Source organism: Ambystoma mexicanum, chromosome 8, assembly GCF_040938575.1.
Source record: "Ambystoma mexicanum isolate Mex_15411 chromosome 8, UKY_AmexF1_1, whole genome shotgun sequence".
Lineage (NCBI taxonomy): Eukaryota > Metazoa > Chordata > Amphibia > Caudata > Ambystomatidae > Ambystoma > Ambystoma mexicanum.
In genome coordinates this window covers 404,106,716-404,131,440 of record NC_090929.1, presented here as the reverse complement: position 1 = coordinate 404,131,440, position 24,725 = coordinate 404,106,716, and positions in this window count along the sequence as shown.

Genomic DNA, 24,725 nt, shown 5'->3' with positions numbered 1-24,725 from the left:
GAGGACATGCTGGAACTTGCTGAATGCGAAAGAATGAAAAGAAGCAACTTGTAAAAATCTCACACAAATAAAATGCTGTAAAAATAAAAATAAAAATAAAAGTGGACATGTGAAAAATAGGAAAAAATGAGAAAAATTAAGAAAAAGGAAAATAAGACGGTGAAGTTCTTGTGTCCGCTCCTTTCGCTCGGTCTCTTGGCGACAAGTTGAAGAACAGTGTCTCTCTCCTCGGTCTGCTCCACGGCGGAAAGTCTTATTGTGGAGCTCCTCCTTCTAAGGCTCTTCTCAGCAGTGGATGACCATAATTACTTCTCAGTTGTGCTGTGATGGCTCTCAGGAGCCTGCTTAATTGCGCGTTCTTTACTGGGTCTCTGAGAAATGCGGGTACGTCAACATTGTTTGGTCTACCCACTAGTTATGGAAAGTTCTCAATGAGGTGAAAGAAGACATGGTATGCATATCTGCTGTCTTCTGGTGACAACGACATTCGTTCTGATTTTCTGGTCTCTAGATCACAGGCCTTTTTTGTGACGTGCACACCTTTTACACCCTTCTGCTGCGTGGATCGCGACCACACTTGGTTTAGGAATTCATTGTTTCTTGGATCTCTGATAAAGGATAAAGTATCTGTGGTTCTCCCGACGAGTCCTGGGCATTCTTCTATGATGCGGAAAAACAGAGTGTATGTCAGTTCATCAATGATCACTTGTGGTGGCAGCATCTGTACCCTTATCACCATACTCGGGCAGTACAATGAAGGCTTCCGTGATGACAGTCAGCAGTTGCCAGATTATTTTCTTGTTGGCCGGATCTTGAATAAAGTATGTTATACTGGTAACTCTCCTTACAAGTGATGGATATGTCTCTAATACTAGCCGGAAACAGGAAAGCACATCCTCTGTGGTGTTTCTACTGGGGGATACCATAAATTCTGTGAACAAAGTCTCAATACTGGTTGCTTCTGGATACTGTGTTACACTCTCAGGCAACGTCTTATTTCCCACTTATCAGAGTCTTTGGCCTTTTTTTTCAATGCTTTGTGTGGCTTTAACATTCATATGAGTAGAGTTACTGCAGCTTTGGATGTGCAATTCTCTTCTTTTACCCTGCACCTTTTGCTGCACAGAGTATCCATTTTATTGTCTTTTATCCCTTTTAGTGCTTACAGGAAATGTTCAGTGTAAGGCCAAGATTTTCACGAGAAGCTCTCTCGTCTTGTCTTTTCTGCTCATGCGTCCTTCTTCCTCGCAATGGATCTTGTCTGCACGTGCTGAGGTTCTTCACCGTTATCTGTGGTTTCTTTGCAGTCGGATGCAGCAGGATGGCTTTCTCCTATATATGGTTTAATGTCATTTATGAAGATCCATGCCCTCTGCCCTGGAGTTTGATGGCGGAGGGGGTGCATTCCTCTACGATGAACGGACCATTGAATCTTGGCTCGTCCCACCTCTTCCTGGTAAAGTTCTTCACAAGTACGCTGTCACCAGGAAAGACGAGGGGCTCATGTACACCTTGCTTGGTGTCTGCTTCAGCACTTCCTGCTGTGTTTTGAGCGGTGCCGTCCCCTTTTCGCCGTTGCTGCAGCTGGCCTGTAATGACAGAGGCGCTGGCTGTCACCCAGTTAAGGTACTTTTGCATCTCTGTTCCCAGAACCTCCCTAGTTGGCTGGGCATCTCAACTAGCTCTATCTTTGGGGGTAAGAAGGGTCCTCATCCTTCTGCCTGTAACTATCTTGTGCGGCGTGAGATGATGGTCGGAGCCGGGTTGGTTCCTAAGTGCATACAATGCCAATTGTAGACAGTGCAGCCATCCCTTCCTTAATGTGAGCTTCAACTTGGCTATCCTTTCCTTAAGCAAGCCGTTGATCTGTTCACATATCCCTTTCCCTTCTGGATGATACACCGACACAAACTTGTGCTTTATACCAAGCAACAAGCTAATCTGTTCGAAAACTGAATTTACAAAGTGAGCCCCGTTACCTGATCTCATTACTTCACACACACCCCATCTAGGGAATACCTCTCTCAATAAGAACTTGGCAGCACAGGTAGCGTCAGGGTGTGTACAGGGACCTGCTTCTATCCATCTAGAGAATGAACACACCACCACAATTAAATACCTGTACCCGTTGCACACTTGAATCATGTCGACGTAGTCGATATGCAAGTGCTGGAATGGTCCATTTGGTCTGGGAATGATTCCTCTCACTACTTTTAATGTGTGCCCAGCGGTGAATTGCTGGCAGATAATGCAGTTCACCATAAAAAATGCAACATGCTCTGCTAAGTTCGGTGTGAACCAGTCTTCTGCGAGCGTTGCAGCAAGGTTTTCTTTAGTCATATGGATGGGGTAATGTAGTTGTTCTAATGCTACTTTTAGAAGGGCAACAGGCATTACTGGTTTACCAGTGCTGTCTTGTCTCCACAACCCGTCAGAGGGGTTTAAAGAACACCCTCGACACTTCCACAAATTTTTCTCCTCCTGAGGTGTCTCCGCCTGGAGCTCCATTAGCTGAGTCTGACTCATATTGCTATAGGCTTATGGTGTGGCCCGTACTACCATCATTCGCTCATGGGTACGTGCCACCTCTATGTCCATGATTGTCTCAGTTTTAGATGCCATGCGCTTGGCTTCCGTGTCCGCTTCATGGTTTCCACGTGACACGAAATACATCCCCTTGGTATGAGTGGCACATTTCACGACCGCTATGCCCACTGGGAGCTTTAGTGCTTTTATCAGCCTGTCCAATAAGGCTGTATGTTGCACTGGCGTGCTGTCTGCTCGAAGGTAGCCCCTCCTTTTCCAGCACGCTAGCCCTGCATGCACTGTGGACGTCACATAGGCGGAGTCACTGTACACTGTTACTTCCTGGTCTGCATGATTGTCAATGGCGAGTATCAACGCCAATATTTCTGCAGCCTGTGCCGAATAGTGAGAAGGTATTCGTGCACTATCAAGTACTCGAAATTCTCCATTCACTAGGTGTTTTACCACGGCAACGCCTGTTTACCTTTGTCCGTCTTCTTGGTCAATTCTCGAAGACCCGTCAATAAAGACGATCTCTCCACTTGCCAGGGCATTTTCCTTTACCCTGGGGATCTCATCATAGAATTCCTCATAGTTCGCACAGTCGTGTATAGGTTCTCCCTCTGTGACTGATGAATGTAGCAGGGTTTACAGTTTTACATCGCACTGTTTTGATCGATGGATTGGAGATGATCACCTTATAGGCGGATGCTATCTGAGATGTCAGTGTGCCCTTTGCCTTCTCTAGTATGGCAAACAGTGAGTGCTCAACATACAATGTCATGGAGTATCCCATCACAACAGATGACGCCTTTTCGATAGCGAATGCGGCAGCAGCTAGGTTTTGTTCGCATGGGAAGTGGTCCTTCATGACCGGGTCCGAACTCCCGCTGTAATATGCTAGGGGCTTGTACCCCAGTGAAGTTCACTGCGCGAGCACTGACGTCATAAAATTGTCATTGGTATGTGAGAACAGGTAGAATTCCTCTGCATAATTAGGAATCCCGAGAACTGGGGCCTTACAAATTGCCCCCTTGAGTTCTGTAAACCCCTTTTCCATTTCCTCAGTCCATTCGATATCTTTCCTTGTTGCCTGAGCCTTCTTTAGGGCCTGTAGCAAGAACTTGGTGTATGAGCTGTAGTTAAAGACCCATGCTCTGACATAATTGCACAGGCCTAAGAAGCTTTGCATTTGTTTTATCGTGCGCGGCTTGGCTGTGTTCATGATAGCTTCAGCCCTTTCTGGGGTTACCTTTTTCCCTTCATGTGAGATCAGCTGCCCTATGTATAACACTTCTTGTTGACAGTACTGTAACTTTTCCTTATCAACTTTGTATCCCTTCTCAGCCAGTCTAGTTAGTAGCTGGACAGAGTCACGCCTGCATTGTTCTTCGGTGGTGCTGCAGATCAGAATGTCATCTACATATTGCAACACAACGCTGTCCACCGGAATATTGCTTAGGTCCATTTGCAGGACTCTGTTGAAAATAGATGGGGACTCGCCGTACCCCTGCGGCAACCTCATGCTTTTCAGGTGCATTTGGCTGAAAGTGAATGACGTCAGGTCTTGCGATTCACGGTGCAACGGAATCGAGAAAAACGCATTTTTCAAATCGATCACCGTGAAATATTTTGCCTCAGTGGGTATGTTACAGAGTATTGTGGATGGATTAGGGACTAGAGGGAATTCGGCTTCAACTTTATCGTTCAGTGCTCGTAAATCTTGGATTAAACGCCAAGACACTCCTTTCGATTTTTTGACTGGGTAGATCACTGTGTTGCAAGGCGATTCTGACGTCACTAGGATTCCCTGCTCCATCATGGCGAAAATTATCTTCGCGATCCCTTCATCTGCCTATCTGGACATGGGGTACTGTTGTGCTCGTGGTAAAATTGTTACTGGTTTCAGTTTAATCTTCACTTCACCTGCCTCCTTCAGGAGACCTACGTCATAGGGCCCTGTAGTCCATACTGTGACAGGCACTTGGGTCATGTCGTCATCAAAGTAATCTGGATGTATCAGTGCCAACATCATTCTCTGCGGCACCACCTATTTGATCATTTTGACCCAAAATAAGAGACTCACTTCTACTCTTGTCTCCTCTAGGTCAGGGTGCTCTTCGAACAAATCGTCATTGGTGACATCAGTCACTTGATACCCTTCTTCGATGGCGATAATCGCACACCATTGGCTGCCTTCATCGTCATATCCTTCGTCCAATACCACTTTCCCTCGCACTGCGGCAGATTGTATTATTAAGGGAAATACTTGTCCCTCCTCTTCGTGCATGGGTATTCTTGGTCTGAATAGAAACTCATCAGGGGTTCTCATAGTTTTGTCTGCAAGGCCTGGCAATCCAGCCATAAGCACTCGCACGCCATATGCAAAGACTTCTAGTTCTATCGGTATAGCTCTCATAGCTGTACGTCCTGAGTATGCTCTGATCATTTTGCACACGTTTGAATAATGCATTCCCGGGGTGGAGCACACTATACCATTCTCGGTAAACAAGATGGTCATGTTTAATTTAGTCATCAGGTCCCGACCCAGAATATTTACTGGGGTCTGATGTGAATATAATAGAGGTACATTCATTTCGCACTCTCCCACTGAGACTGGGAGTGCGTCTGTAAAGGGAACTCTACTATGAGCTCCAGTGAAACTCTGAGTATCTATAGCCTCGCCGGACAAGGAAAACCTGCCTTCTGGTATGCATGCGCTTGTTGCACCCGTGTCAACTAAGAAGGGATATTCTTTCCCCCCTATGGTGACATTCACCCTTGGTTCCCTGTTAGGGTCTGGTGTCACTGATAGGATAGAGCACATGAGAGTCCCCGTGAGCTGTCGTATTTCATGTACAGGTTTGGTCCACTGTATACTTGAGGGTTTCCCCCATTTCCAGGGTTAATTCCCCCTCCGTAATTAGTACCCTGTGTCATCTGTGGCGGTGCCTGCTGGGGTTGTCCCTCTGGTAAATTCCCCATGTTCGGTGGTTGAACCACTTGCTGTGCACCTTGCTGCGCGCCTGACGCCTGCGGCTGCACTGCGTAATTTTGTGCTTTGCCCTGCTGCGGGCCGGCAGGTTGATTCACCATGTCTGCCCCCATCCCTTGGCTGTTTTTCCACATGCCTTGGCTTCTGCACATGCGAGCCACGTGTCCTGTCATTCCACACAGCCAACATACTGGCGGTGGTCGGGCCATCTGTCCATCTGGCATAGCTGGACCACCCATCTGTGCATTCTGGAAGCCACCTTGAACATTCTGAAAACCTCCTTGGTTACCTCAAAACCCTCCTTGATTACTCTGCCATCCTCTACCTCCAAAACCCCTTCCCCTTGGGTAAAATCCTGTGTTACCCTGATTATTCTGCGTTGGTTTAGTCGCTTGCTGTGTGCTTGGTTCAGCTGAGCTTGTCAGCATGGCTCCCTCGAGAGCATATTTCGAGAGCTTCTTTTGCACCAGCTTTGCCTCCTCTCCCTTACGAGTTGCCTCCTTTTTCCGATTCTTTTCGTGCAACAACCTGCAATAGTGTGCAATTGTCAACTGCATTTCAGGCCATGATTTGGCTTCTATTCCTACCAATTTCTTGAGCTGTTTTTGCACCGGTTCAGGTAACCCTTGGCCCAATATATGGTAGAATACAGGGATAGATTTCGTCCAAGACTCATGCGTTTCGAGCACCCACGCGTCTTGAAAAGTCTGGATATAAATCAACGGATCCTCTGACTCCTTCATTTTTTGAGTCATTATAGCCCCCATATCAGAAGTGTCTGGATATAACGTTTGCAGCGCTTTCCACACTGCTGCCCTACAGTTATTAAATGGCGCTCTGTCATGGGAGGTGTTAGTTAGGGTTACCCTAGAATAGCCTGCCCGTTTCCATACATCATCTGCTCTTTCACCAAGTATGGCAATTAGGAGACCCTTGATGTCCCCTATAGCTAAGGTGACACCCCTGTCATTTTCTCCAACTCATGTATCCACTTCCCGGCTCCCGACGTCAGCATTGGAAGCTTATTTTTAAGGTTCTCTCGGTCCATGTGAGGCCATGGAATATATTGTGGTCTTGCTCCCTCCTTCTCTAGCAGCGGGAATTGGAATGCGAGTCCTCCTTCTCTTTCCCCATAACTCTTCGGTCTATTGCCAGGGTGGCATTCCCGCCTTGCCGTCTACCTGGCAATGCCCTTAATCTGTCTGCATAGGCAGGTGCTGACGCCCCCCTCTGACCGTGGGGTGTTCCTTCATGTTGGCTGGACTGTCCGGCAGACTTCGGTGCCCTACTTGTGGACCCGCTAGCGTCTGACCATCATACCTCTCGGTCCCATGGGAGACGTTTTTCACACCGTCTCCCTTCTTCATGTGCCACATCCTCCGTTTCCCCACCGGAGTCAGATCCTGAATACTCTTCTGTATTTGTTCTGCCCAATCTCCAGCCTGTCTAGGGACAAACCCCTGCTCCCACTACTTCGGGTGACATCCTCAGTGTCATATAGCTGAGTGCTCTCTAAGCGCTCATCTTCCCTTCCCCTATCGGATATCTGCTACAGCCCCATCTCGTTGTATATTTTATCAATCGTTTCCCTGATGCTTCTGGTGTCGAACTCATCTTCAATATTTGTCCCGCTTGTACCTGGTACGGCCTCGCTTGCATGTCTTCCTACTGTAGGATTGGGTTCAATCACTTCCCGCTCCAAATATTCAAGATCCCGTGCCCTCTGTCTGTGCTTGCGTTCTATTTCCTCGTCTATTTCCTTTTGCTTCTTTGCTTCTTCTCTAGCCTTATCTACTTCCCTCATCTGTTCATTTCTACGTTCTTTTGCCCATCTTCCAGCTTTTTTACTTTTCTTTCATGCACTCTCCTTTCTTCCTCTAACCTTAACATGTTCTGCCTGTACCTTTTATAGGCTGTGTACTGTGTGCGACTGAGCGGTATTCCGTGCTCTTCGCGATATAGTTGTTCTCGCCTTTGCCTATCCTTTTTTCTTGTCCTTTCATCCCTTTCTTCCATCCCTTTCTCTCTCTCTCTCTCCTTTGCGTCTCATCAGACATCTCCCTTGGCCTCAAACATCACTTCCTTTTCCATCCAACTTCAGTAATATTTGACCTCCCATCCATTCGTCTTTCCCGAATGCTATCTCATCACCTCTATCCTCATTCCCTTTATGTTTATTTCCCTCTTTCTCCTTATCTCACAACTCCGTGCCCAAACTTTCCCTTCATCTCCGCATATCTCTTTGTCCCTTGAGACTGCGCAGGCGATATTGTTTTCCTGTTCTTTTCCCTTATTATTGTCACTACTGTACGTAGGCGACTCATATGAGGGGTTGCTATACTCTGTGGCTGCCTTAAGTTCTCTTAGTGGGTAAAGACCCTCTGACTTGCTTCCTTCAATGACTGGCTCAGGCGGGGCTGGTGGCGCGGTAGGCGTCTCACCCCCCTCCGTACATACATGTAATATCCAATCTGAGAGCAGTTCCTCCTCCTTTGTCTGCTCAAACATTTTCTAAAGTTTGAGGACAGCAAGGCGTTTCTCTAGCTTCTTGCCTGTATACGTGGCGTGTAGGGAGGTAGTCATATGCTGCAAAACAGCCTTAGAGAGCGACCCATTCTGGGGCCACAGCATAAACATCTTATTGGCGGTACCATCAACCCACTCTGTGCTGTATTTCTTTAGTTTCGATGCATGCCTGGGCAGCTGCTTGCATAAATGTGCAAGTGGGGTAACTTCCTCCATTTCTAATTTCGTCACTATCAGTATTTATACAGTCCTTTTACCCTTCAATAGTATGAGCGAGCACCAAGTACGCAAGCTCCAATCCAATCTTTTCCCACCAAAATATATACTGTCAATTTACTCAAAACTCATCAATTCAATGGCGATTCGCTCTTAGATACAGAATCGCGTAAGGCGAAAATGCATTTCAACCAATCATCAATACATTTATTTCACATTTGACATACAACAGAACACATATGACAGACATTTGACAGACTAGACGGACACCAGCTGGTCATACGTATACCTGCCTTCTAATCAATACCCCGTCATGGGATGTAAACAAACCCCTTTGATGCCGTCTTTAATCGTCAACGTAGCCTAAATTGTCCCCCCACTGTGAGCTATGAGTTCACGTTTCTTCTGAACACTCTTTAAAGCGCAGGAATAAGGCGAATCCGTACGTTTTTATCACAGGTGCCCCCCTGGTAATCCTTACGTTTTGTCTCAGGTGCCCCCTTGGTAATCCTTACGTTTTGTCTCAGGTGCCCCCCTGGTAATCCTTACAATTTGTCTCGGATGTCCCCCCGGTATCCACTCTTTATTTCTTATGCTCGAGTCATTACCCCCTATATATGTATATATACAATCTTCTCTACTTCTAACTACTTTATTTTTTCTCCGCTGCCCACCGTTACCTTTCCCTTGATGGTTCTAGTGCCTACAAGACATTTGCCAAAGTAACGAGTTTATTGTTTGACTCACCGATCGCATCGTTTCCTCTCTGGAACTTCGGGATCACCGCCCCTTCCTCTTCCTGCTTTTAAGGTTTCGTCCGATCCGCTGCCCGTGGCAATGAGAAGGGTTATGCTTGGAAAGGCGGGTTCCTTCAGACCCACTGCAGGTTTTTGAAATTTTACTCTATCATTGTCCACAGGGAGCTTCTCAGTCTACTCAGCCGGAATGGGGAAAGGACTCGTGATCTTGCCGAAGGCCTAGAGTTACTTTGCGCTGTCGGTTTAAAGGTGTCTTATAAATATATCAATCGATAATCGATAATCGATGGCCGAAACCATCCTCACGCTACCGAGTGCTCAGTAGGAGAGAAAATCGCTGATGGGCCCATAGGCCAGCGCTCACCCTCTAGAAGACAAGATAGCTGCACCATGTGAGGACAGGGGGTGCAGGATTCACTTACTCCAACACTAATCAATAAGTTGGCAAAGGGAAGTCCGTTTAATGACAAGTACATTGAACAGAGAAACAAATGGGGATCAGCAGCCATGCAATCACCTGTCTCGCTCCGACTTCCTCGAACCTCAGTCGAACAGCAATTCTTACAGGCAAAAATCATCATCACTGACGTCTAATTTCTATAAAAACTCATCATGCAATATAATTGGTTAGGAAAGGTAACTTAAGTGTAGGTGTTATATCTGTATATGATAATAGGGCATGCGGATTGGATACCTCTTATCGGGTGGGTGTCTATGCTCATCCCTCTACATCACGCGTGATAGACGTCACTACAACTACGACGTCCTATTGGTTACAGTATCTATAGGGCTCCAGATAACTTGGTCCATTGTGATTGGGCAGGTTACACCCCTAGACATAAATTTCCACTTTTAATTAGCAGCATGCAGAATGGACACCCCGGTGCCTGGTGTCCCAAGTTTCACCCTTCCTCCCTTGCATCAATCAGTGTTTTAGGGTGATGTGTCAATTAGTTGGCAAAGAATGGCCTCGAAACTGTAGTCTCTTATAGGGAAAAGTTATGGCATCCTCGGATCCTGGATGACATCAGACGATGGTACTTCTTCGCGCCTGGCCGATCACGTGTTAGTTCACCATGAATCTGCTTCAGTTGCCAGCTTTTAGCGCATTTAATTCTGTGTCAGCCTCACCACCTGCATGGGCCCCCCTTATCTCAACCTTCATGAGGCAGGCTGGTATGCTCTGAAGTTTCAGTCTTGTTAGCTGACGCTCTCCTCCCCTTCTCTGGTTGACCTCGATTTCCTAGGCATGAGCTGCTCATTGTTGAGTTTCGATTCCGCTCCTTCTCTTGCTTTTGGCTGGGTTTCGAAGCTTGGCCTGTCAGGCCTCTGGCGGCCTAGGTACATTTCTGCTTTTACAAAATGGAGTCGCACTTGTATAATGTGCCTTATTGAGGTAGATATATGGTTGGCGCTTGCCGCTCTGTCTTCTACTAAGCATTGCAAGTAGTATCGATTTCTTAGCATCTTGCGTTTCAAGCCTATTTACACACGTTTAACAGGTCGGTTGCTTCCATCTTGTCACGTAGCACCGCTCCTTACGTTTTAACATTGTCTCTTCTCTGTGTCCATTACATTTATTTCGTAGTTACTCGCACTGGCGTGCTTGTCTTCGATAGCCGCTTTTGTTCATTCATGAGTCTGTTCAGGCCCTTAAGTCATTTCCACTGGCCTTCCATTAAGGCTTTTGGAGTCTCTTCGTTGACCTTGTGTAGATACTCTTCGTTCCATATCAGCGGCTGGTATGGCTGTCTGATAGGGTACCGCGCTGCCTAGGGTTGTCTGGTTATGGGTGTTTCCACAGGTATGGATCTTCTGATGTATACCGGGCAGAGTCCCAGTGCAGCCCTTTGTATGTTCATTTGCTCTTCATAGGTCACATACCTTGGTGAGTATGCTCCTGCTACCTCGAAATGAGAGGAAGGGGTGCAGGCCATGTATGGGACCTCCTCTACAGCTTAACAGCACACGGCACACTAAGAGAAGAGGCGAAAGGAGGGTAAGGAAGGGACACCAACCATGGGGATAAAAAAGGGCAACTGAACAGAGAAAGATTTAGGGGGAATTTTATTTAGGTAAGGAGCAGATTTTCTGGTGCTCAGTGACTGCAGCCTCAAAAGCACATCGAAAACTCTCTCCCCTGCAGAGTACTGCATCACAATACGTGCACACTACTGTCACCTTTGAAGGGTAAGGGTCAACAGCATTGCGAATGGCTTGTGAGGCAGTTGGAGGGAGGCGTTCCCCCACAGGAGTGTCTCTCGTGGTGGGAGGATCGGCTACCGAGGATGCTGTGGAGGAACTCAAACGACTACACTCTTCACATAGCACCACCTTGCGAATGTCCACAGTGTGGAACGAAGTGAGGTGTCGCTTCGTGGTTGTCGTACCAAAACTGTACGCTCCAAATCTCCCACGACTCAACACCACCTCGCACTGGTTACACTTCACCAGGTTCGCACGTGCTTTTGGTACTTTCCCATAAACGGAAAACAACCGCCACACCCACGACTCCCGCCGAGTGCTCCTAGTGTGGATTTCCTCCACTTCATTCTCTTCCTCCTCTTCTTCCTCGATCTTTACATCCTCACCCATATATCTCTCTGCAGGCTCTTGGTGCGGTGGTGGTGGTGGCGGGTTTGGGGGTGGTGCAGAGGCTAATGACCCAACAGCAGCCATGCAAGCCATACCGATTAGTTTCCTTTTGGTCACTACAGCAGTAAAGGCAACACACCTCAATCTGCTATAGTGTCATGATGCCTACCTCTAAGGAGCCAGGCCGGGCCCAGCAACCCCAGAGGCAGACATCATTTTCCCCAGGGAAGTCTCAGCGGGCCCAAGTCGGGGCCCTTTGGACTCAGTCCTGGCGCCTTAGGCGCCAGGCTCATTGCGGACCCCAGTCCTGGCGCCTTAGGCGCCAGGCTCATAGAAGAGGATATGTGTTTAAGTGCTTGGGTGCACACTTACCTGATGCAGACCTTGCTGCTTCATCCAGGCCCTCTTGAGGCCTGAATGGGACTACTTAACCTGTAGGACTACTTCACCACCCGGGTGTGGTCGGGGAAGGATACATACCTGATTGGTGGAAGGATACATACCAGGAACTTCTTCCAAGGCTATTTAAACCCCACCCGAACAGCCACACATGCTTCGCGTTGTTCTGCACCTAGCAGCTGGACGCTCACCGTGTCAGCTCCTGCATCCTGACTTCAGCCACGCCTGCCAGCACCCTGGAACACCTGCAAGGGGAGAAAGGAAGAGAATAGGAGGAGAAAAGCCCTTACCTGCTAAATCTGCATCCCAGAGTCATTTCTCCAACGGCCCTGAAAAGGAAGACATCATTTTAAAGGCATTTTGTTTCGATCGCTGCAGCGCTGCATTTTACTCACCTAGGCACGCGCCTAGAGGAAAAAAGACAAGAACAAAGGTGAGAGGGAGAAAAGGAATAAGGAAAGCTCAGTTTCCTTTTAAGTCTTACCTGTTGGATTATTCCCACTGCATTTCGGGTCCTGCCGCTTCCTGGCATCTCCGGACCCCGGTCCCTATGGGGAAAAAAGACAAAGACATTGAATGAGCGAATGCAAAGACATTACCTGAGCGCTCATCCAGAACTGTTTCACTTCGGGTCGGCGCCATATCTCCGGCACTCCGAACCCCGGCCCCTAAGGGGAAAAGGACATAAGCATTAGCGCTTGCTGCAATTAGACAACGAACATTATTATTAAGCTTGAACTTTTGAACAGAACTTTTACAGCGCCTTACCTGAACAGTCAAGCTTACCTGAACTCCCATCAATCCTCAATCCAGTGAAGTAACTGGGTTTCAACGCGCCCCTGCATCAGAAGCAGGATGGAGAGCTCATCCTTCCAAACCCTAAGGTGAGGCTTCACGGGGAATCGTGGAGGAAGTATCGTGGAGGGTTGGAAGGGAGTGGGAGGCTTGAGCATTGTTCCACAGTTGGTAATACTCCCTTTTCACGCACAGGAGGGTATCCAACGAGCCAGGTAAGCCAGAATAGAGGGGCCCTTCCTGTCCATCTTCAGAGTTCTGCGCCTTCGACGCCGCGCCTCCGTGGGAACCAGGTGAGCGTTACAGAACGCGAAGCCTTACCACAATTTCCCATCTGGGCACTATGGAGACTTTCGAGACAGATCAGCTGGCCCATCTTTTAGGGGAATTACGGGCAGAAGTGCACTCAGCCCGCCAGGAGACTAATGCTCTCAGAAGGGAACTAATCCTATCCAAGGAAAGAACTGATGATCTGGCCAAAAGGTTATTGCAGGGCCAGGCAGAGCACACTCCTTTACCTGTTTCCGGAGATATTTCTACAACAATGGGTTCGAATAACCCGGTACAAATCAATCTACCTGGACACATGCCTTTGGCCCCGCCGGAACGTTTTGCGGGGGATCCCAAGAAATATGCCGTTTTTCTGAACCAATGCCGTTTACACTTTTTATGCAGGCCCGGGGCCTTCCCCAACGACCAGACCAAAGTAGCCTTTGTACTATCTTACCTCAGTGGCTGTGCTGCCGATTGGTCTATTCCATTGGTAAATCAGGATGATCCCATTCTCCGGGATTTCCAGGGCTTCCAGGCCAGCATGGAAAGATTGTTCGCTCGACACTCGCAGGGACAAGCCCTTGACAACGAACTGCTATCCTTACGACAAGGTAATCAGGATCTTTTGTCCTATATCGCCACCTTTAATAGACTAGTTGTGGAAACCGGATGGCCTGAAAATAAAAGGATCACATTGTTTCATCGAGGCCTGCGCGGAGAGCTTAAAGATGTTATAGCTCAGATAGTAGATCCACCCCAGGCCTGCGCAGACTACATAGACTTAGTGGTTCAACTTGATCACAGACTTCAAAATAGAAAAGCAGATCGGCTCAAGTATGAAACCAGAGTACCTATCAAGACCCACGTTAACTCCAAGAGTACTGACGTTTCCGAACCTATGCAAATTGGCAGTGTTAAAGGACCATTAACGCAGAAGGAACGAGAGAGAAGGCGACAAATGCAACTTTGTCTGTATTGCGGAACTTCCGGTCACTTTCTTCAAAGTTGTCCAGTTAAACCACCCAAGAAGGTGGTTGGAGCCACTGATAACGAGTTATTGACACCTGGTTCGGGAAACGACCTAGCCCGACAAGCGTAGGGGTCCGCTTGCCGAGCTTGAAAACAAACTCTTTGACCTCGCATTTTGTCATGCCAATGGTGCTTGTGAACCCAAAACAGCCTCAGCAGTTGCATGCTATAAAAGCATACATAGACAGTGGAGCTATTGGAAATTACATAGACCGTGAATTGGCTTTCAGGATTAAGCTTCCTCTCCGCCCGAAAGTAACCCAAGATGTAATTACTACAGTTGATGGAACCGAAATAGCCTCAGGGCCTGTAACGCATTCCACAGTTGAAATCACTCTGGTGGGTCAGGACGGACATCGGGAAGCAATCGTGTTTGATGTGATCAAGGCCCCACAATTTCAAGTACTTCTTGGAATCCCTTGGTTAGAAACACATAATCCGAGAATAGACTGGCGAGCAAAGAAGATAACTTTTCCTGATTGTGAACCAACCTGTTACCCAAGGAATCCAGCTATGGGTCTAGCCTCTGTAACTTCCACCCCTGTACAGCTACCATCTGAATACCAAGAATTCCAAGACGTTTTTCAGAAAGAGCAGGCTAACACCTTACCTCCCCATCGATCTTACGATTGCCAAATCGACTTGGTACCCAATGCACAACTACCTTGTAGTAGGATTTATGCTCTTACTGAACCTGAGAACCTGCATTTGCGCCAGTATTTGGATCAATACCTGGCCAATGGTTTCATTCGCCCATCAAAGTCACCAGTCTCTTCCGCTTTGTTCTTCGTACCTAAAAAGGAAGGAGACCTTAGGGCCTGTATTGACTACCGCGCCCTAAATCAGATAACGATTAAGAATCGTTACCCTTTGCCCCTGATACCTGAGCTTATTGACCAAGTAAAAGATGCTCGTGTGTACACCAAGCTAGATCTCCGAGGAGCTTACCACCTGGTACGTATAAAAGAGGGCGACGAGTGGAAGACTGCATTCCGCACCAAATTTGGGCTCTTCGAATATATTGGCAGAAATAACCGCTCTTGGAAGTAGGGTAAATCATCCTTAACGGTGTAGTGAGGACCCTTTTGACTCCATTCCAGTAAGGCAGAATAGTCAAAAAGCTGTTTTACTTGAGCTTGGATGAGCCTTACCTGAACAGTCAAGCTTACCTGAACTCCCATCAATCCTCAATCCAGTGAAGTAACTGGGTTTCAACGCGCCCCTGCATCAGAAGCAGGATGGAGAGCTCATCCTTCCAAACCCTAAGGTGAGGCTTCACGGGGAATCGTGGAGGAGGTATCGTGGAGGGTTGGAAGGGAGTGGGAGGCTTGAGCATTGTTCCACAGTTGGTAATACTCCCTTTTCATGCACAGGAGGGTATCCAACGAGCCAGGGAAGCCAGAATAGAGGGGCCCTTCCTGTCCATCTTCAGAGTTCTGCGCCTTCGACGCCGCGCCTCCGTGGGAACCAGGTGAGCGTTACATATAGCTAGAAGGACAATCAAGATGCGCTCGGGGTGTGGCCTTTTGTAGGGGTGCAAGGGTGTGCCTCGTGACCGTATTCATCCCTACAAAACGGTACACAAATTTTACACAGCAAGTCCTGCGGTGGCCCATTGTTTGGGATGTGTGAAATTACATTTTTACACTCTACAATACTTTTCCTTGTGTCTACAAGTTCATTTGTATTGTTGCGGAAGCACACCAACGGCGGAAATTAGTCCCTTCGCTCAACGTAGGTACGGTCACATGATGACATCCTCAACACATCCGCCCCAGTAATGAAAGTCCCCTGGACAGCAAATACAAAGTATCAAATATGCGCATGCGCACAAGTGTCCTACGGACAGTGTTCGGGTTCTCAAACTACTTCAAAGTGCAACACAAGTGAGACGAACAGTTTGCAACGGGCGCGCTGTTGCAATACGTACGTTTCTACTGCGCATGTGCACGCATGCTATGTTCACTGTACGGACAGTTCCAGTGTCCTTAGGACAATTCCATTTTGTTTGCCTACGAACTTGCCGGCCACTGTGCCTGTTCTACGGACGGCACCATTTTGGCTGCGCCTGATACGGACCGCTATACTGTACTTCACACACTCCCATTTTCCTCATTTACATCCATTCCGGAAATCTGGTGTGTTCTACGAACATGTATTATCTTGTTTCCAAGCGGTACGCTGAGGTAGTATATCCTTTGGACACCCCTTTCTGTTTATGTACGCACAATTTCAACATATGGTGCAGTCACACATCACATCCGTCTTACTTGACATTAGACAGCACCCAGATTCCATTCCTTGCGGATAGGTCAAACAGGCAAGCTGTTTGCGAACATTTTTAAAAAAATTCAAAAAAAATTCTACACACACTCTTTCTCTACAACTACTGTACAAAAACATTTCAAACACACACACACACACATCATTCTAAAGAAATACCGGGGGAAGCGGACACTGAAACAAATATGGGGGAATTAGGATTCAACATGGGTTGGTTATGAGGAGAAGATTTCTGAGGGGAAGAAGGGATGGATATTTTGTCAAAACGTCTATTTTCCTGTTTAAGGTTTGGGGAAGGCTCACTAGGGAATGGAGAAGCAGGGCAGGTGCAGGTGGGGCAGTGATAACAAACCTTTCCCCTCACACAGTCCTCCACAAACTCCCGTAAACTCTGAAAATTGTCATTCAATATGTCCATTTTCTGCTCTATCCTTTTTATCCTGTCTTCTTCTGTCTCGTTTGTTGCCCTTTCTTCTTTTCTTTCCTGGTCTGTTCAAACAAAAAAAAAAACCATAAGTTGAATGCCTCTAAAATACTGGTCACTATTTTGCATATGCAGAGCACTCTGTACCATTATTGTCGCTGTCTTCAGACATTTCCCCATGCGGGAAATACTCCTCCAGCCACTCCAAAGTACTAGCCATTTCTGAGTCAAAACAACAGAAAGAAATTATTATTTCTGCACCACATACCACAAAAAAAACATCACCCATATAAAAAAATGACCTACACTCACTCTTTTGCTGTAATGTCCCTTCGTCCTACTGCGTCCGTCCACTGTCGTTCCAGGCTGCCGAGTTTCTTTGAAGTGATTACGCTGGAGGCATCCTTTCTTTTTTATGGTACCATCCACTTTATTCTACACGGTTTATTAAATGTGTCGTTTTCTTTTCCAAGCTTCAGGTTTCCATATTTACGTATTACTACTTATAATATCTTTATGTCCTTGTTCTACGTTGCACATTTTTTGTGTAAGACAATAGTACATTTTCAGCTATGCTCCGCCTCTTTGGGTAATGTTGATCCTGTCCAACCACGTCCGCAAACAGGCGCTCAGTCCGTCCCTTTCCTATATAATTAGGGAGGGGGTTCTGTATGTTCTATGTTAAATGTATGCCAAGTACGTAGATTATACTACATATCTCTCAAAATCACATGATTACAGTGTATATTCTGCTCAACGACTTCATTGGCACAATTTCATGCTTACGTTTCACCTTCCAAAAACCTATACAATTCCCTACAAAAAAAACTTTGTTACGGGAACGTTATGCTTAAGTTGCCTTCCCAAAAACCAGTGAAATTCACTACAACAAAAATTTTGTTGAGGGGACGTTAAGGTTAAGTTGCCCTCCCAAAAACCAGCGTAATTAATTCACTACAAAAAAAACTTTGTTGAGGGGACGTTATGGTTAAGTTGCCCTAACAAAAACCTGTACACTTCACTAAAAAAAAACTTTCCTCCTCCCCTTTATGCTTCAAATTAAAACCGAAAAACCCCTGAAATTCACCAGTTATGGTAAAGTAAGCCCCCAACTCTGCCACCACCCCTGTGCACTGCTAACACTAACACCTAGACCATGAAATATGTCATCTCAAATGTGAATGCTGACATCAATGACGACATCACTTGTTTAGCCCCTTTCTTTTCCTTCCCTGCCATACATATATATGCGCATTCAGTAAAAAAAATGTCACTAAGGGAATGTTATTCTTCACATGAATCCTTCACATTGTGTGAAGGATTCATGAATCAGACACAGGTAACAAGTTCAAGTTTCCTTAACAAAACCTTTATTCAATTGAAAAGCCAGGGTGGATAAATGCCTAACTTGCCCTATGCTAAGGTGGTATTTCCCTACCAAAAGAAAATTAAATATAGTCTACGTCAGGAAGTCTAAAGTAAAACATCTGTCCATGTCCAAAACCTATACTTGCCCTTACAACTAACTGCATACAATGTGTAGGCATGTCAGCATCAAAGAACAATAATAGCGTTCAAAGTAAAGTTCAGAGCTTCTTATTGCTCTATGGCTTGTAATCAGCTCCCCTTCCACAAGTTCTAGGTAATTCAGCAAATGGAGGGGTTTCAGCATCAAAGTAAAGGAATAGTGTTCAAAGTAAAGCTCAGAGCTTCTTGTAGCTCTCTGGCTTGTAATCAGCTCGTAATCAGCTCCCTTTCCACAGGTTCGAGGAAATTCATCAAATGCAGGGATTTCCTTCCCAAGTTCAAGAAAGTTCCTCAAATGCTGGGGTTCCCTTCCCCAAGAGTTTAAATCTTTTGGTTCTAAAACAAAAATAGTTCAGTCCTTCCCGCTTTCAACATAACACTTGTTGCCAGTATCACAACAAAGTCTTTGCACAACACAAGTTTCTTTGTGGGTGCTTTCAATGACTTTTCCATTCAAGTCCACAACACAATCTTGGCACATTATAAGGTTCTTCATGGTTCCTTTCAAAAACCTTTCCATTCAAGGCTACAACACAATCTTTGCACATCAGAAAATTCTTTGTGGGTGCTTTCAACCATTCCTCAACCCATCAGAAGTGAGAATACCAGCATTCTATGCTCTCCCTAAAATGCACAAACACAGCATTACACCACCTGGGAGACCCATAGTTTCTGGCTGCGGGTCAATTTTGGAACCCATAGGGAAATTCATAGACCATTTTCTTAAACCGCTCAGCCAACAAACCCCCACCTTTCTCAGGGACACCATGGCTAGCATCTCCAAATTGGAGAATCAACCCTTTAACCAGACTGAAGATCTACTGGTCACAGTATAAAAAGTTTATACACTTGTATACCTCAAGACAGTGCAGTTGAGTGCATAATATGCCATCTCACACTAAACATGACCCAAGGAAGGGTCCCCATCAATGTCATAGTCGAACCTTTAGAGTTAGCACTTACCAACAAAATGTTTTCATTCAATGACATGTTCTACTTACAAACTTGTGGGACAGCCATGGGGGCTGCCTTCACCCCCTGCATGGCCATTATCTTCATGGCTGAGTGTGAACACACACATGTGTTAAACATCTCCAACCCTTTCCTCGACTATGTCATATTTTGGTATCGGTACATAGACGATATTATGTTTATTTGGAAAGGTGAAAATTAGACCCACAACCTATTCTTCAACTTGCTCAATGCACGCACACAGGAGATTGAGTTCACCATCAACAAAAGTAGTCAGAGAATCCATTTCTTGGACCTCACTATCTCCCCCAGGGACAACAGACTAGAATACTCCATCTACAAAAAAGACACAGACAGAAACAGGGTCTTACACTATAGAAGCCATCATCCCAAAAACATATGTGACCATCTACCTTGTGGGAAATTTCTAAGGATACATAGAAATTGTTCCAAGATTGAAGAGTTCAAGACAAAGTCAAGCTCATTCCAACAGAAACTTGCAGCAAGGGGCTACCCAAAAACATTGCTCAGAAACACTCAGAAAAGAGCCCCCTTCACACCCAGAGTGACATTACTGGTACCCAAACAACACAACAATGCTATAGACAACATCATAGCCTGTGTCTCAATGTTTGGACCTATGACATCCAAACTTAAGGGACTTATTAAGAAATTCTATCCCCTAGTCCAACTCAGCCTCCCAGCAGAACCCATACCTAGAATGGCGCTCAAGAGGTCTAAGAATCTCAAGGACCTTTTTGGACACATGCCAGAACTAGAAAGAAAACTACACAATCGACACTATGGAACATGAGGTAAATCTGGGGACACCACCCATGTGGATCTTGCACTGCTTGCAGACAGACAAGGAAAACAAACTCCTTCCTTATAGATGGAAAATAATGGCAGCTAAAACACTTCTCCAACTGCAAATCAGCCAATGTGATATATGTTATTGAGTGTCCTTGTGGCCTCCGCTACGTCGGTCAAACATCTAGACCCATCCACAAAAGGATAGGAGAGCACAGATTGAGTATACGCTGCAAAAACCATACTGTTCCCCTGGTCTCCCACTTCATTGATTCTCAGCATGGCCCAGACACATTTATCTGGTGGATAGTTGACAAAGTGCAAGAGATGTCCAACACTGTGAATGCACTCAACTTCAAAGAAGCTTGGTGGATGTTTAAACTTCAATCCACCACCAAAGATCTCAACGAGGCCCAACCCAGTGGATATGCTGCATGACAGCCTTTTCTATTCACATAGATGCCTGCAGGCCCTGATCTTATTCCAGCCCCTTCGATAGGACCCCAAGCCTATAGCACAGCCTACAGTAATAGGTAAATCCCCGCTCAGCTACGGCCAGCCTACACAATCCACACTATGGAACATGAGGGAAATCTGGGGACACCACCCATGTGGATCTTGCACTGCTTGCAGACAGACAAGGAAAACAAACTCCTTCCTTATAGATGGAAAAGAATGGCAGCTAAAACACTTCTCCAACTGCAAATCAGCCAATGTGATATGTGTGATTGAGTGCCCTTGTGGCCTCCGCTACGTCGATCAAACATCTAGACCCATCCACAAAAGGATAGGAGAGCACAGATTGAGTATATGCTGCAAAAACCATACTGTTCCCCTGGTCTCCCACTTCATTGATTCTCAGCATGGCCCAGACACATTTATTTATGGATAGTGGACAAAGTGCAAGAGATGTCCAACACTGTGAATGCACTCAACTTCAAAGAAGCTTGGTGGATGTTTAAACTTCAATCCACCACCAAAGATCTCAACGAGGCCCAACCCAGTGGATATGCTGCATGACAGCCTTTTCTATTCACATAGATGCCTGCAGGTCCTTATCTTATTCCAGCCCCTTCGATAGGACCCCAAGCCTATAGCACAGCCTACAGTAATAGGTAAGTCCCCGTTCAGCTACGGCCAGCCTCTTAGATCCACCACCGGACTACCTGGTCATCACAGCCAGCCTTATTCTAATGGACCGCACGGCTGCCATCTCCACAGGTGAATACCCAGCACTACTGAGACTGTACACTGGCATGTAGTGTGTCTGTGTACACGTCCTCCCTGCATGCTGGACAAAATATGCCATCCTGTCTAGATGCCAAGTACCTGCACTGGACAGCCATTATGCTGTTTTTTCAAAGCACACAATATGCCTGCAAATTATGTTTCCATGATTGATATGCGCTGAGGGCTTTGATTTACGTGATTCAGTGTATGCCAGTTTGTCTCCACATACAGAATGCTATTTGCTTGCAGATATGTTTAGATCTATGACATGCATCAAGGGTTTTGATTCATGTGATTCAATGAATGCCACTATGTCTCCAGATATAGAATGTAATTCACCTGCAAATATGTTTACATCAATGACATGTGCTTCTGTTTTGAGGCAACACGTTTTGTCGACTGACATATAATTCCACGCACCATCACAGCAGTAGACTTTTCACTCAGCACGCCTTTACAGCCTGAGCTACCTAGTCATTACCAGGGTAGCTCCATATAGGCTCACAGTACCTCTCTTCCCGTGGAGGTGATACTTGTCCGTAGTCGGGATGGGCTATGTTTACGTTATCATGACTACTGTGCACGCATGCGCATCACCAGGAGTCACCATTCCCATATGCATGCGCCATAGGCGCATAGATACAGCTCACCAACTCCCTCTTTGGCAGAGCAAGCACGGACACAGGACAAAAACTTTTGCCTTCCCGCCAGCTCCGGAGTTTACCAGGTATACTTAAATCTCCCCGCTCCATGGTACCCTCTGCCCCACAGACCTGCCTGCCTACTTTCATTGTCTAGGCACTTGCCTTTCCCTTCATGTTCCCACAGGATCTGCCTCGCCGTTGCCGACTCCTGCTGCTAACTGCACACTATCTAGATGTATACAAGCCCAAGATAAGGACGTCTGCCATTTCCTGGAACTACCTCCACACAAGGTAGCTATCCGCCGGTCCTTGATGCTCATGTGTTATCAACTCTTTTGTCCATATACTCATGGTGCCCTCCTTCCCCGCAGGAGTCCCGCACTTCAGACGCTGGCATTGTCCACACTTTCAAGCCAGCCTAATCACCGGGAATGATACTACACCGCCCCACAGGTAACCATTTTCTCTAGCTCATTGGGGGAATGGCTTTCTATTTAAAAAACCCCTCTTTACTACACCTGGGTCAGTATTTTATAAGCACTTTTCTCGTCCACAGGGCTCTTCAATGAGCAGATAAAGTGACACCAAGAACTATCCTGAGGGTCCCAGCCCATTCACCCGAGAGGGGCCATGCTGCCCCCCTAATCTACTGTTCTGCACACAACAGAAGGCTCCCACCTTTGGAGCTCCCAGCAATGTCTGTCAGATGGGCGCTGGAACTTGGCATTTCGCATTGCTGTTTTTAATTGTATATACATATCTTTTACCTTTCCTTGTCCACACATGCGCTCCTCTAATACACTTTTTGTATGTCCCTCATACAGAGGGTCCTGTTTTTGGCCCTAGAAGAAGGCTGCCATTCCATCGAGCCGAAACGTCAGCAGACGCCGTGCTCCCACTTTGGGCAGTTCAACAGTCTGCCACAACATCTCTAACATTAGATCTAGACATCGACCTAATCATAGGTTATCCTTCTGGCGGGCATAAGTGAACCTCGATAGAGGCCTCCTACTCAATTGAGACTCAGACTCAAACAAATACACAATCCAACACGGTTGACACAATGCACTATTAAAGAATATGTAATTATGTTTATGATGTTTGACTTATAAAGTGCTTGTTTGGTGATTAATGTTGCATACAGTGGTTAAGACCACAAACTTTGTGTCCAGGGATCCGTTGGGTCCATTTTCTGTTTTGATCATCCCTGCTGAAAGTGACGAGCAGTTCTATGGTCAATTCTGTGCTCATAATACACTGTGAGCTTTCACAATGGCATTCATGTTTTGTGTTTGAACTGGCTCACAGCCAGATGATTTACTTATCTAGAACATATACACACCTCTAGAATAAAATTTAACAGCCTCATAATAAAGAGCAGCAGAAATATTACAGTTTTCTATGTGTATTTCTAGACCGCATACCTATGAGACAAAGATGGTCTTGTCCCATTGGATTAATGCAAAGGTACAAATGTTTCTGCATTAAATAATTGCAAATATTGAAAAACCAGAGGGTAGGACACCCCCCTCCTGTTCATATTTTCCATTCAAGGCTACAACACAGTATTTGCCCATCAAAAGCTTCTTTATGGGGATTTCAAAGACTTTTCCATTCAAGGCCACCCGGTCTCGGCGCAGTTGTTGGACCACATGGTCCACCCATTTCAACTCACACAACCAATACCCTTTCTTTGACTGCCTTTTCCTTTAGCACCCATCCACTGCTTCTCTTCAGCAGAAAGGTTTGCCTCAGACACATATGTCACACTCTCCTGACACAATGTTGTGGCTCGGTTAGCTGCCTTGCAAGGGTTAGACCTCCTTATGTTTCCTTGGCTCTTGCCAATGCTTGTTTACACAGTTCTTTGCACAAGTGCTGAACTTCTTAAATTTAATTATTTCATTTGTTTATGGCGCCCATGACCCAGAAGTATCACAGCGCTAGAGAAGTTACAATACAGATAATGCATTGGTGACACGCAGGTGACATGATTGTGTTGGAATACGGTTATAGTTACAGGTAATGTTAGGCAGGCAGGTATTTAGGCATATTTGTTGAACAGTGCTGTTATAAATAACTTGTTTTCAATTCGAGTGGCATTCAAAATGTGTGTTTAATTGCTTTCAATTTGTTCGATTTTCAAAAATGCACTTTACCTTTCTTTCGATTTGTACAGTATTCAAAAGGTACTGTAACTTGCTCTCACTTCGTTCGGTATTCAAAATGCACGTTAACTTCATTCAGCATCACCGCCTGCCAGCCCACTGTTCTCCCTATCTCTGTTTTTTCACTAACCGGTCGGTCTTACGGCTCCTTGCAAGACCTTCCGCTGCCACGGGAACCTGCTTCTCCATGCGGTCACTTGCGTCTTCTCCCGTTGGCTTCTCTGTGGTACGCGCACAACCAGCAATACTTCCACATGCTTCCTGCTGCATAAACCCTGCACTGTTTAGCGGGCCTCTAGTGCTCCTTCGGCCATGCCATCTCACTGGAGAGGTCTCCCTGCAAGCAGCTGTCTGCACTCCTACAGCTGATTGTGCTACATCTGACGACCCCATTCCTGCTGGGCTTTCCCTTTTTAAAGTTCCCACCTCCATTGCTATTACACCAAAGTCTAAAGTGCTCACCATCAACGCAGTAGTCCTTTGTTGCTCTTGTTGTCCTCCTCCTCGTCCCAGTACTTGGTTAGAGCTGATGTTCGTTCATTTTCAGAAAATTAG